The sequence below is a fragment of the Lynx rufus genome, unplaced genomic scaffold, assembly GCF_022079265.1.
Source record: "Lynx rufus isolate CCGP_SWC_20201006 ecotype Redwood Valley unplaced genomic scaffold, mLynRuf1.p SCAF_3, whole genome shotgun sequence".
NCBI lineage: Eukaryota > Metazoa > Chordata > Mammalia > Carnivora > Felidae > Lynx > Lynx rufus.
In genome coordinates this window covers 7,679,001-7,694,136 of record NW_025814845.1, presented here as the reverse complement: position 1 = coordinate 7,694,136, position 15,136 = coordinate 7,679,001, and the positions used below count along the sequence as shown (strand labels likewise).

The following is a 15,136-nucleotide window of genomic DNA, read 5'->3' as shown; positions in this document are numbered from 1 at the left end:
TGGGAAAATATCATAACAGTCTTGAACTTTCCTACATGTATTAATGCATAGGAGTGATTTTATGTTGAGTTAGATATTAGAAGAAAAGGGACTATGATTTTTTTCCAAGCTTGGGGGTCTCAAAGGTCCTTTGTTGTTTCAAAAAGGGAAAAAGGAATAGTTGTGTTAAATGTTCTAGTAAGGAATGCTTGTGAGCTGTGAAAGAAACCAGGAAAGGTGTTTAATCAGCCTTGAAGTTGGTGTGTGAGTGAGTGTGTGTGTGTGTGTGTGTGTAAGTGATGGAGGGTAATCAGGGAAACCCATTGGAGAAGAAGTTATGGTTCCCTCCTGTCTGCTATTATAGTGCCTTGGTCAATGCTTCTATTTGAGCTCCTGATTTCATCAATCATCTACATGTCCATTTGTAGCAGATGCCATAGGACCCCACCTATATATAACCTGTTGGCTCCCACTATTCTAGTGCATGCCCATAGCATACTGCAACGGGAACCTGCAACTTTCTGCCCGAGTAGCTTTTCTGCATCTACAGGCAGAGAAATCCAGAAGTTCAAGAGGGTTACAGTCCCTGAGAGTACCTCACCTCAACCAAAGTTGGATGAGATTAAGGTGATAAGTAGCCCAACTTTATCACCCCTTGGTAGGATCACTTGAAGGCAAGTTCTGTAACACGTGCCTGAGTTCTCAGGTGGGGCTGAGCCTAGCATTTACCAGCACAGTAATATGGCCTATATTACCTTCCTTCTCTGTCCAGTCTCACTCCCTTACTCCTCTACCAGTTGTCCTGGGATCACCTCCAAACCTCTTGCATACCCATCCTGGGCCTCAGAGTTCTGGGAGAATCAAAGCTAGGAAAATGACTCTCCTCTCCTCTCAGTGAAGGGCTGCGTCCACACAGATCACATAGGTGGACTTAATAAATCTTGAACAAATGAATTAATGAATAAATAAATGAATGATGAAGTATGAATGTTGATAGCACACTTCCAGCCTGTGTTATTTTGTGAAACTCGGATGAATCTCATTATAATGGTATTTGGGAGGAGAAAAATATAATCTGTTTGGGAGATAACAGGTGATTTGGCTTCTGAGAAATGGGAGACACCAAGGCTGGGCCTGGAGGGAAAGATAAAGCTGTGCTGATGGCCTCCCTTCTCTCTCCTACACTGGATCACCCTCCCCTACTGTACCTACAGAGACACCAATAACAGCCTGCCTTCCCTTCATAGAAATTTTGATGAAATTTAGATTCAAAGATTTCTTGGAAAATGTATTCTCGAGCTAAAGCCTAAGGAGACCTAACAGATCCAATGTAATCCTCACAAAAGTGGTGGCATCCATTTATTCACTTACTCAGTTCATTCGTCTGTAAATTGATTCATTCAGTAATTTACTTATTCATTAATTTGGTCATTCATTAATTGATTCGCCTCCTCCCATCTTGCTGACTTGAAAACTTTGGTTCGGAGGAACTGGTAATGAAGCACATGGTCCCTAGAGACTGAATGCTTTGATTGGCGTCCTGCTATGTGACCTTGGGCAAGTTATTTAACTTACCCATGCTTTAATTTCTTAGTTTGTAAAATGGGGATGCCTGGTGTCCCTTGTTGAGAAGGGTGTATGTGAAGTGCTTAGAACAGTGCTCACACGTGATCAGTCATAGTCACGATCATAATCATCCTACTTTTCGAATTGTCAGGCTGTGCTGAGGATTGCTCTCTCCTTCTATACTTTCGCCTTCAGGCTCCCATTTCTGCTTTTCCTCCCCACAACAGACTGATGGCCTCAACCTGGAGGAACATAGTTTCCCGACTTCCAAATCAGTCCTGAAATTTTAACCGGACCCCTTACTTTCCTGACTGTTGTTAAGGATCAAAAATACCACACAGTGGGCAGGGTGTGTCCATTTAACCTTTTCCACTCCCTTTGGAAGCTGCTCACCCAGGGCCTTTGAGTTAGTTGTCCCAAGCTTCCGTCTCTTCCTCTGATCTCCAATAATTCCTGCTTTACTTCAGCTGCTTCCGCAGCGCAGCCCTTTTAGCCGTGTGCAAGGGGATTCACCAAGAAGAACAGTTGACACAAAAGTGTATATAAGGTGGCAGCTTCCAAGGAGGAGTTCCTCTCGGAGCCTCTACTGTTTGGACTGTGTGTCCCCCTTCTTCTCTTAAAACAACACTAACATGGCCTCCACCCTGACACCTAATTAGATTAGTAGCAATTTAACAGCCACTCCCTGTCTTTTCCTGCCTCTGGTTTTCTAATAGCCAAAGGTCAGGGTCAGGGTGGGGAAAGGAGAGGTCAGCTCTATGCAGCCGGCTCTGGACTGGTCAAAAGGAAAGATGAGTACCTGTCTTACCAGGAGTAGGAAACAGAATGTGTGCAGAAAGGTGTCGTCCACCGTAGCAGGAAACACATTCCTACAATTCGTATTTTGTTAACCCTTTATAGTACATTCAGCTAGTTGACAGAGCCCCTGACCGCACATTAATGTCACTATAGTTCATAGAAAAAGTGTAGGATGGATCTATGGGCATGTAGGTTGTGAAAACAGTGACCGCTCAATTTGATTAGGAGGTATTGCGGGGGACAATGCTGAAGAGCATGCATTCTGCTGCCTAAATACCCGGGTTGAATCTCTACTCTGTTATTTACTGGCTTGCTGGGGTTCATGTGCCTCAGAATTCACACATGGAAAGTGAAGATCGTATCAAGCCCATGTGCTCTAGCGTTGTTGGGACGGCCAAATGGGTCCACCAATGTGTGGCATTAGAGTGGTAATGACATCTCATAGGTATTAGCACTTGCTGTGTGCCAGGCCCTGTTCTAAGAGCTTCTCTGTTCATAGAAATGGCCATGACCTGGACACTTGCTTCAGTTCGGCACCATGTGACAGTAAACAGCAAAAATACCAGCGGCTTGGATAAGGTAGAAGTTTCTTTGTCTGTGGTCATCAGAGACTTAGGCTCCTTCAGTGTCAAGTGCTTCATTATTCAAGTACTAGTTTCTGTATTCCAGGTCACCTCGTGTTCCATGATGCTCTAGCCATCAGATTCCTCTCTCAGGCATCAGGAGGAAGACAGGGTGTCGGGGAAAAGGTGAGTCAGTTCTCCTTAAGGAGTTTTCCCAGAGGCTCTCCACACCATTTCAACTTATATCTCATTGAAAAGAACTTAGTCACCTTGTTTTACCTAGCCGCAAGGAGGGCGGGGAAATGTAATGGATCTCAACTGAGCCTTTCAATGAGACTGAAGTCCCAGATGATACCTTGAATGCAATCCTAAAAGAATCCTTGATCAAAAGGGACCAAGTTCGACTGGGCTTGGGTTCCTAACTCACAAAAAATATGAGATAATAAACATTTGCTGTTTTAAACTGCTAAATATTGTGGGTAATTGTTATGCAGCAATATGGAATTAGTACACTAATATTCTGGAATTTTCCTTTTTTTCTATTTTAAATGTTACAGCCTCAGTGAGTGTATGGTCTGTGTTCCAACTACCAGTAGGCAATAAGTTGGCCAAATGCTTTGCCACCACATGGCATGGGGTGCCAGATTTCTTGGCTGCAATATCCTTTGATAAATGAGTTCAGTAAAGTTGCAGGATACAAAATAAACATACAGAAATCCGTTGCATTTCTATACACCAATAGTGAAGCAGCAGAAAAAGAATTGCAATATGCTTACTGTTTGCTTCTGGTGCGTTGTCTAATGCCATATTTTAGATTCTGTTTCTTATAGTACCTCTCTCGCAAGAACTAAATTCTGCATCGTTTAAGATTAGGTCCTGCTACCTATCACAGAAATTCTAAAATCACAGTGGCATACCCAAGAAAGAAGTCTATTTTAGTTTCATATAAAAGAAGTCTAGCAGTAGCTAGCCTAAGACCTCTTTTGTTGTTCTGTATTCGTCAGTGTCCCAAGCATCTTTCTGCTCCAAGACCTTGGCATCCATCTTCAAGACCACCTCATGATCCAAAATGGCTACTTTAGCTCTGTGCATCATATCCTTATTCCAAGCCACAGAAGGATAAAACAGGTAAGTCATCTTAGTTGAGTCAGCTCCCCTTGAAGAGTCTTTCAAGCAATGTTTTCTATAAGATATTTGTGTAGTAGACAATAGGGTATTTAAAAAGTAGGAGAACTTGTAGGTCATTTACTCTATTGTTTCCCAACCTTTATACATTTTGATTCCTCTTTCTTGATTTTTACTATACTTCAATGTCATCCATCCAAGCAATTACTTCATAGTCAATCATGTAGTGAAAAAGTTATTTCCCTACATTTCATACCATCTATATGATTTTTACATAATGTGTTTTTAAATCAACTTACTTTTTAAAACTTAAATATGTATATTTAGAAATAAAAATTTCAGGGGTGCCAGGGTGGCTCAGTCGGTTGAGGGTACGACTCTTGACTTCAGCTCAGGTCATGATCCTGGGGTTGTAGGATTGAGCTCTGTGCTGAGTGTGGATCCTGCTTAAGATTCTCTCCCTCTCTCTCTGCCTCTCTCCCCTGCCCTCTTTCTCTCTAAAAAAATAAAATTAAAAAATGAAGATTAGCAAACCACAGATTATGGATCTCTCCTGAATGAAACAGAAGGATTGCAAAAAGAGTAGCTTTCCCTTACACTATTCAATATAATTTAATGTCCTGTGTACCACCTAACTCATCTCAATTTACTAGAAGTCTGTGATATACATTTTGGGACACACTGGTGCATTCTGTTGACCAATGAGAAAGCCAATTTCCCAGAGGCCCAGTGTGATTCTCTGTTTGCCTCTTGGGATTCTTATATGCTTATAAAGACTTTATTGCCTGACACCACATTCAGCTGGTTTAGGGTCTCTATCTGTCTGCTAGACTGTGAGCTCTGAGAAGGCCAAAACAGATGGGTCTGTGATCCCTGGGGCAAAGCCCAGGGTCTGCCCAGAGTCAGTGCATTTAGTGGGCTGGAGCAAATGGAATTGTCCAAGAACATGCAGCTCGTGTGCAAGGATGAAACCAGGGTCCATATCTTCTGGGAGCTCACCAAACAGTGCTTTCTAGTCAGGTTTCTAGAGAGAAGGATCAATTTGGTTCCAGGGAAAGAGATCAGAAAGATTTAAAATAGAGTGCTGCTTTTTATTTTTAAAAATCAAGGTTACTCTTGTTTTTTTTTTCCATGATATATTCCTGTGTATATAATAGTAGGTTAAAAACCCATAGTGACTCAAGGTAGAAATCTCAAAGAAAGGTCATTCAATAAAGTGGTTGTTGGTGGTGATGGCAGTAATAGGAAGAATAGCTTCCATTTATTGAGCATTTTCTAGATACCAAACACAATCCTAAGCACTTGAATTTTCTCACGGGTCAGATAATTATTATTCCCATTTCATCAGAGAAAGCTGAAGTATAGAGTGGTCTTTAGTGAGCACATGAGATACAACAGCCAGTAAGTGATGAGAAAGTCTTCATTAGATGTGTGTACTTCTTCAGATCCTCTAGGCCTCACCTGAGTTTTGGTCCAGGGGTTACTATAGTAACCAGCTCAGCACCAGTTCCACCAACTTCTGGCAGGTGGGATCTGCCAGTACCTCACACTGGGCACCCTCTGTAGTGTGCTTGTTGTCTCCTGTCCTGGGACCGCTCTGTGGCTTTGAATCCACAGTACCCCTAGTCACCTGGGCATACATAGCTCAGAACTGGGGAATTAACGCCGCATAGGGCAAACGTTTGACTTGTGCGAGAGGGAAACAGACGGATTGATGTTCCTCCACCTCTTTTACTCCCTGGGATAGGCTGTGCAGTGCTCATATTTTATATTTTCTTGGAGGACAGTCTCTCAGTGTCAGACAACCAGTTGTACCTGTGGCAGCCAACTTGAGAAAGTATTTTTAATTGGCCCACCCTCCTATTTTCTCCCTTTTCTTTCACTCTGCTCTCTTAGATCATAATAAAGAAATGTCACGTAGACCTTACTTTTGGCTCTTCTTTCTATGGAACACAGTTTGAATCAACCCAGATCTGTCTGATTCTGAAGCCCATGCCCAGGACACTGAGTTATATTGGTTCTATGTATGAATTTTCAAGATAGGCTAACTTCCTGGTGAGAAGCCCATGCTTTTGGTATCTTGATGATCTGGTCCTTCCTTCTCCCCACTCTCTGTCTCAAATATTGAGTGTATTATGAGTTCTTGAGGGTATCTTGAGTTCTTTGCATTATGTTCTGTTGTTTTCAGCCCTTGGCACTTGCTTTCTCATTGGCACATGCTATCCGTCTCCTTTCTTCTGTATTCCTTTCTGCTTCCTTTTCTGGCTAACACACACTCATTTTTAGAATTCAGTCTCAATGGCTTTTTCTGATTCCTCTGGTCCCCTCAGTCTTCCCTCAGTGTGGATTAACTCTTTGTTTCCTATACTTTACTTTTATACGCCTACCTTCATGTCATTATCTGTTCTTCCAGGAGTCCCCAGCTCTTTGAAGATCAGGGTGGTGTCCCATTGACTTTTCTGTCTGTCATGAGCATGGAACCTTCCACAGGGTCTCAGCTAACTGAAGGTGATGGTGGAATGATCAAGGGCACAGGAGTGTTGTCAGGTGGACCTGGGGTTTCAGTCCTGCTCTGACACTTATAGCCATGGACTTCCCAGCACATTGCCTGACAATTGTGACATTCAGCTTCCTAATCTGTAAAAAGGGGGAAAAAACATAGCAGCTATGATGTTGTGTTCTTATAAGGATTAAATGACATAAAACATATTGAATTTAGTAAGACAAAAATAAATGTAAGTTATTTTATCAACAATAAGGTAATTTATTATTCCTTCCAAAAAGGTGAGAAAGTAGAGAAGTTAGATTAATTGTCACCCACATCTAAACACAGCTTTAGTGAGTGCCCTTAAGTCTTTAGGAGACTCTGAGTCTTGGCTCAGGCCACAAAAGCTTACAAGCTAAGTTTGGTCTAGTTTTACTAAGTACCCACCTTGTTCTAGGCACTGTCTGCAGGGATGGGGCATTAGAAATGGTAATACTTGGGGACTATCCTCAGCAAGTTCAAAGTCTAGCAAGGTTATGACCTCAAAGTCTGTGATCTTCTATTATGACCACATTATCTCCCATCTTGAGGATAAATGCATTCATTCCTTCAACAAAGTATTGTGCATGTACTATGTACCCAGCCCTGGCTAGGTGGCAGGGACAGAGCAGTGAATTTATACTTTTATTTTTTGAAGTTTATCTACACTGGGAAAGATAGACAAACAGCACACAAAGAAAACAAAATAACCAGGAGAAAAAAAGCAGATGTTAAACCAGTGGACAAGAGAATTCCAGAAAGAGACATCAGATTGTGCCAAAGGATGGAAATGTGGAGAGCATGGCATGATCTGAGACCAGGAGTCTGCTGGTGATATCACAGGGTAGGGAGATGGGTGAGGCTGGAGAGACAAGCTGGGACAGAGTGCCAAGGGCTGTCCTGCTAGTCAGGATTCTTTTTCATCACAGAAACCCAACCAGAGGAGTGAAATGGGGGTGGGTTTATGTGGCATAGCTTGTGTGTGGGCAAGAAAGGGCTTGGCCCCAGAGAAACTGGACCCGAGGTTAAAGGCATCTTATTGCCAAGATGGAATTTCTTCGTGTGATAAGGAACATGGTCATATATAAGTTTAGGTTTATTTCTTTGCAACCTAATGACTTTACGTAAAAGGAACTCCTCTGTTAAAAAAGAGTAAGTCCCAGGGAACACCAGTTGGCTTTGTTTGAGTCATGTGACCTTCCTGGATCACCAATCACAGTGACCAGGACATGAGAACATCTGGTTGGCTCTACTTGCCAGCCTTATGTTTGGTAGGGTCAGGGTCTGTTTACAAAAGGAGAAGAAGTTATCCTACCCATACCCAAACCAAATAATAGCCCCAAAGCCTTGAATCCGACACCAGGGAGTTTGGGTTGCATCTGAGGGTGGCAGAAATCATTTTCAGGTTTTAAGTTAGAAGATGAAATGGTCAGATGTATGTTTAGAAAGAGCAGCCCAGGCATAGGGTAGAAAGATGGTTGAGTAAGTGGAGCAGATGGAAGCCCGGAAGACCTATTGTGATACTGATGTCATAATGCCACAGTCCAAGTAAGGCCCTAGAACAGGGGCTGTGCACAAGGTTGTTGGGAGTGTGGGTGGATGAAGGAGAGAACACAGGGGATGGATATTCCGTTCCAGGTTCCAGCTGGAGACAGATGAGAAAGCACTGGCCACTGCTGTGTGAATTGTTGTCAAGGCAAATTGCTGATAAGGTCTTTCTAGAAGAAGTTATTCTGGCTTAGCAGCTGGCCAGTATCCTAGACTTACTTATTCTTTTACCAAAGCTAAATTGGAGCAAGGTGCAGAAAACCTGCTTTTCTGACTGGGATGATAGGATTTCAATTTAACAAATCCTGAGCACCCACCATGTGCCATGCCTAAGGCTTATTTATTTTTCGAGGTGAATAAGACAAGTCTCTACCAGAAAAGTACAACATGGTAATCCTATAATCTTTACCATAGGGCTATGGGGTAGCATGGAAAATATCCTGACCTCCATTACACACTTCCTTGGAGAAGTGAACTGACTTTCTCAGTTCCCATAGGAGACTTCTCCTCACTTCGGTCCACTTTAATGTGAAACCCATGGGTTCTGGCTCTTTTCTATACCACAGGAACTAAGGGACTCCCTCAGGCAGCTGTGGGCTGATAAAGGTTAAACAACAGACTCTCTAAGCAGTGTTTGCTGGTCATCAGTGTGAATACTCCCACCATAGCTGGTTTCATCAGTCTTGTCTGAATGTCGACTTGGAAAGAGATGCACACAAGGAGTCTCTTGAATCTGAGGATTCAGTGATCTCATCAGCCAGACTGCAGCCTGCACCCTGGAGGGGAAGGTAGAAACTCCATCTTCTTGGAGTTTGGTTTGCATGGTCTGTCTGGGTTGAATTGTGTCCCCCACAAAAGACACGTTAATTTCCTAACCTCTAGGATCTCAGAATGTTATCTTATTTGGAAATGGGGTCATTGTAAAGGTGAATAGTTAAGATGAGATCATACTAGAGTAGGGTGGGCCTCGAATCCAATATGAGTGGTGTCCTTACAAAGAAGACAGTCATGTAAAGACACAGGGACACAGGGAGAAGATTATGTGAAGATAGACGCAGACATTGGAGTGATGCATTTATTGGCTGAGGAACTCCTGAGGTTACTAGAAACTGGAAGAATCAAGGATGGATTGTCTTCTAGGAGTTTCAGAGGGAACATGACCCTGCCGACACCTTGATTTTAGGCTTCCAACCTCCAGAATTGTGAGACAATACATTTCTGTTGTTTTAACTCTCCCAGTCTGTGGCACTTTGTTATGGTTGCCCTAGGAAACTAATGACTCCTGTGTTTTCTTGTACCCTGCACCACCTGGTTCGAAGTATGACTGCCCTTGGGCAAAATCTCATTGTGTTTGTGTTTTATAGTTCCAGTCCTCTTTCATTCCACTCTTCCATTTCGGTCAGATTACAGGAGTCTAGTGCAATGAACTAAAATGGAAGAGCCCATTGGCTTATAAAGGTAAGAAAGTCATGATATCAACCATAATTAGTTGAATATGTACTAGGTATCAGGTGCTATACCACGTGTCTTTCATGTATTGCCACATTTAATTTATTCTTCACAATAACCCTACGACTAGGCATAATTGTACTTATTTTGCAAATGGGGAAATAAACACTCAGTGATATTAGATCAATTGCCTAAGGTCACAGAGCTAGTTAAGGACTGCAGGATTGTCAACTCAGGTGTGGTTAGACTCAGACTCTGCAAAACATCTTAGCACTCCACCCTGTGGCCAATTTATGGAAGTCTCAATGGGATATAACTGCACAAACGCCTCAGGGATTACCCCATCTGGACCCAGAGATAAGATGGGATCTGAGGGTAAGGGAGGAAGATGAAGGATGGTTAGAGAAATCAGGTCAATGAAATAAGTTATCTTGGGTCCCCTTGGTGAGCTTAACCACACCTCGTGGTTGCCATTTCCATGTGGCAGTAGTAATGACAGGCCCACAATGATATTGTAATTATCTTAATCCCTTATGTATACATAACACTGAATAGCTGTGATGGACTTTTTCTCCAGTGGCTTTCTCAAGTTCTCGGGCTCTGGAGCCAGACGGAGCTGGGTTTACATTCTAGGGCTGAAGTTTACCAGTGGTCTCATCTTGAACAAGTTGCTTAATCATTTATGAGTGTCAATTTACTTCCCTGACTTCCAGCCTCTTAGGGGTGTTGGAGGGATTAAATACGGTGGTGTGGAGGGGAACAGTATATAGTAGACATGAGGGGAGCGAGTTTACTCCTCCCGTACTTCTGGTCTCCTGATCCATTGTTACCGCCCCCATGAAGTGCGTTGGTTGCTGATTCATGTTTCCTGATTGAGAGAAGCAAGTCTACCAAAAGTTCCAAGCATGTGCCTTAGCTCTCTGTCTGTTTCCCCCCGCACAATGCTGTGCTATTCTGTATTTGCCATGTCTACGTCCCTCTTATGGGTCCAAGTGTGTTCCCCCCAAAATATGTTGAATTCTTGACCGCTAGCACTGATGAATGTTACCTTATTTGAAAATAGGGTCTTTGCACATGTCATCAAATTTAGATGAACTCGTTGGGATGGGCCTTAATCCAGTTGTGACTCGTATTCATATATATATATATATATATATATATATATATAAAGGGGAACACCACGTGAAGAGAGAGCCACACAGGAGAGAGGGAATGCCGTGTGACCATGGAGACAGAGACCGAGATGCTGACATTTCAAGCCAAGTGCTATTGAAAAAAAAAGGAGGTTTTCTATTACCGTCTCTGTTCTGAGGTGAGTAAGAGACAGGGTTTTGAAGCAGGAAGAGCTAAGACAGAGGAAGGAACCAGTATGCACCGAGGACCACTGCAAACACCTCACTTAGTTCTGACACCATGTATGGTGAGTATTCCTTTTCTCACTTTCCAGACGAAGAAACTTTAGTCAAAGATAACAGATACCCAGCTCAAGGTCCCACGGTGAGCAAGGGGCCGAGAGAATTCCAAACAGAGGCCTGATTCCACAGCCTGTGATCTTTCTATGTTATGCAAAAGTGATCAAGGCAATAGGTAAAATCTCAGTCGGTGCCCATTGTACTTGCTCTGAGACGAGGAGGAAGGGGAGCCTCGATGAAGCCATGTAGTTAAGTTACAGAGAAGTAATAGAGCCTCATGGTCAGGGTGACCATCCTGCTGGAGTTCCAGTGTCACCTACCTTCACGCACTGACTAGCGGTGTGGCCTTTGCCACGTGGCTCTGTCTCTCTTGGCCTCAGCCTCCTGCCTGACATTTGGCGTTAATGGGGACAGGGATTATGGAGCTATTGTGAAATTAAATGAGCATCACACAAAAGCACTTAGAATAGAGCCTGTCACACAGGCAGCACAACATAAGTGCTTGTCGCTGTTGTTATTTTTTATTATTCAATATACGACCTGTGGCAAGGTCTCCGCTTCCACCGGAAAAGGCATAATGAACCTCCAGGGTGCCTGTGTCCTGTGTGTGGTTCCCAGGACATGCTGCTTGCTGGTGTGCTCCCTGCCACCGTGATTTCCAAAATCTCAGGCGAGCGGGGATGTTATGTTTCTAATTGGACAACTGTCTGCTGGGTGCACTAATAGCATCTTTCACAAGGCTTGTTGGTGATGCAGGGCGACTGCTGTAATGTTTCGTAGCCATTCGTAAGAGCACGATTGAGAAGGAGAAGGCTAACATGTAATTTGCAGTCATGACTTCCGGCACCAGCTCAGACAATGTCTCTGTGGTTCTGGTGCTTGAATCTCTGTCTGCTGGTTCTCTGAAGGCTGTTGGACGCCAGCCCCTTGTCCAGCTGCTCTGTCTTCCCATCAGGACTGCCAGCCTCTGGGGAGCTCCCTAACTTCTGAAACAAATGGTCTGTGGTGTCCCGTGTAAATTGTGTGAACTGTGAACTGATAGTTGAACCTGGGAGGCTGAGTTGGTGTGGAAGAAGAACAAACCGAGTGTGATATTCTTTTTGGACATTTCGGATGCTTAATTTTTTTTTTTCTGAATTCTGGTGAGTATTTTTCTAGGACTGCAGTGACCTGCTCACACCTGATGGCCAACCATATTTTCTTTGTCTCCTGTGGTGTGCTTATCAGAAAAATGGACCAGACCCAATAGACAGAGCCAACGTGACTTTGGGGATTTTGCTCATTGAGTATTGCACACAAGGGTTGGCTTAGAGTACACGGATTAGAGTTCTCTAGGCCATCTTGATGTTTCTGTCTGTCAGAGCATCCAGTCCTTGGACTTAATAATTCCAAATACAAGGCCTTTCATTTAAATGAAAAAACAAACAAAAAAACAAAAAACCAACCAAATCACAAACTGAACGCCACTTTCTGGATTGTTCAAGAAACATTAGGATGTGTAGTATGTTTCAGAGCTGGATTACGATGTGAGGGTATAAAAAATATGGAACAAGAGAAAAAATAAAAAAAAGAAGATGCTCTAGAGAAAGAAAAATAGTCTACAAGTATGTAATGATCCCAAAGCAAAGTAATCAGGTAAAAGTCTGTAGATTTCAAGACATGGATTTCACACAATTGATAGAAAGTAGACAAAATGAAATAGAAAGTATTATGCATGATTCCTATGCATAGACACACTCACAACCCTATCTTCCCATCTGATACATTCACACAGATGAAAGGGCTCTATAAACACTGTTCTGTGCCTCCCATTTCTTTTGTCTTCATATATATTGTGGAAGTTTTCATACTGGTACGTACTATTCCTTTTATGTCATTCTAGCATGTTATTTTTCATGGCTCAAGGCATTTCATTGTATAAATGCATCTTAATCTATATCCATAATCACCTATTAATGAACAGGTAGATTGTTTCCAGCATTTAATTTTTTTATTTCTTTTCCAAGCAATACTGCGATGAATATCCCTAGCCATAAATCACTGAGTGCATATGTGGGTATGTCTATAAGAAAAAAAAAAATCATTGGAGGGCACTTTCTGAGCTAAAGTATATTGTAATAGATATTGACCTTTTGCCAAATTGACCTTCAAAGAGGTTATGCCAATACATACTCCCATTACCACCATGTGAATATCTGTTTCTGCAAAATCTTGCCCACGCCATGTTTTGTAATCCTTTTAATTGTTGCCAATCTGTTAAGTAAAAATAAACACAATATCCTGTTGTTTTAATTTGCATTTACTAAATCACTATGTGAGGTTAAGCTTCTGTTCATATCATTCTGAGGGATTTGTTTTTCTTTTTCTGAACTAAGCACATAATAGGTGTATAATAAATATTTGTTGAACAATTAAATAAACTCTTGTGCAATTGTTTCTTTCATTATTAGTCTGAATGGACTCTTTAGAGAGTAAAAAAAATAATAACACCCTTTGATATAGTTGCTGCATGTATTTATTTTCCTGTTTGTTATTTGTGTCTTAATTTTGTGGATTTTTAGTGGGAGGTATTTAAAAATTTGGTTTTTATTTTTTTATTATGGTCACATTTATTTTTTTTTAATGTTTATTTATTTTTGAAAGAGAGAGAGAACACAAACTGGGGAGGTGCAGAAAGAGAGGGAGACAGAGACTCTGAAGCGGGCTCCAGGCTCTGAGCTGTCAGCACAGAGCCTGACATGGGACTTGAACTCACAAACCGTGAGATCATGACCTGAGCCAACGTCAGACGCTTAACCAACTGAGCCACCCTGGTGACCCACATTTATTATTATTTTAAAAATACTTTATAGTTTTAAATCTGGCTAAGGATTTTCTTATTTCTCTGAACAAACACAATGCCATTATTACACCTCCTTTCTGTTGCTGATATTTCTTGTGTGATCTTGAAATTGTACTGTGATCCCCAGACTGTACTGTACCTTTGCCTACCAAACTCCCTTCCCTCCTTTGCCCATATAATGGTTACTACTTGGAGAATCAGGGGAATTTCTACTTGCTTGGGGAAGCTTGCATTTGATGAGTGCTCCTAGGCTTGGCCCCTCTCATTTTGTGTTAAGGGCAGAGATGATCCCAAGTTCAAGGTATTATGGAAGCCCAGAATAAAGCCAAGGGCACATTCTGCAAAATATCCTGGGTTTAGAAAGTTGCTGTCAGAGAAGGTCTTCAAAGCCAGAGTAAGAAAACTGATCTTTCTCCTGTAGGAACTACAGCAGGGCTCCCTGGGCTTCCTGCTTTCTGCAGGTGATAGGTTTAGATGGTAGAACAGGGACAGTAAAGGGCCTTGATCTTGTTCAGTAGGCTCTTTTTTAGGAATTCCTTCTAGATATATTTCTCTTTGGGTCGTTCTTCATCTGAGACTTATTGTCGGTGGTTTGGGTGCATACGAGACTCAGCGCCTATTGAGTTTATGAGGCAATGTGGTCTGAGAAGCAGGCTGCAGTAGACCTACCTTGGAACCAGACTCAGTGAGTCCTCTGCACTGCATGGGAGCTGCTTCCTCTCCCTGCTCAGTGTTCTTCCATCTCTTCCTTCTTCTGAAAACAGCACTTCTTCATCTTAAGAGTGCTTTTCCCCACCTCATGCCCCCCAGCCCCAAGTTATTCATTACCCAGGAAGGCAGATGACTCCATCTAGGTTAGGAATAGGAATCTTGACCACACACCCCCAGGCACCCAGGACTCTTGGATCATCCACTATGAGGATGCTCTAATCAGAACTCTCTTGTTGCTTCGGGCCCTAATATGTTCCCTGTTCCAGTCTTCCTAAAGCCTGAGATTATTTGGGCTTCCCACGGTGTCCATCCAAGAAGTATCTCTCTCCCTTTAAAGGAGTCAGATTCTGTTGCTCGTACTCCAAGAACCTTAGTGGAAAGAAGATCTCACCAGTGTCAGTGGGTCCCATGAAAGCGTGGGGCCGAAGCCCTGGCTTTGCTCAGTGCGCAATCCTTTGGGGATCTGTTTATTTCAACTGGAAGCCATGGCTCTTCTTTTTTGGATTTTCAATTGTCAGGTTGGGAAGACTGGGTCTCCTTACCATATAGGAAAATTGAATCCCCTGGAGGGTCAGGGACTTGATAGAACTGAGGAATCAAGGAAACTGAAAATTTTTGT

The 15,136-nt window shown here is 42.5% G+C and overlaps 1 long non-coding RNA gene across 2 annotated transcripts in view; it reads left to right on the top strand.

The window, feature by feature from the left end:
• LOC124520687 (uncharacterized) overlaps positions 1 to 9,304 on the top strand; it is a 62,976-nt gene extending 53,672 nt beyond the window's left edge. The window contains exons 1-4 of one of the 2 annotated variants that reach the window (XR_006964365.1): positions 2,842 to 2,922; positions 3,013 to 3,092; positions 3,911 to 4,034; positions 8,670 to 9,304. This is a non-coding gene — a long non-coding RNA (uncharacterized LOC124520687). Of the gene's footprint in view, positions 1 to 2,841; positions 2,923 to 3,012; positions 3,093 to 3,910; positions 4,035 to 8,669 lie in introns of those variants that run through there. The other variant, XR_006964364.1, reaches the window with a different exon arrangement.
• Positions 9,305 to 15,136: the final 5,832 nt, after the last annotated feature.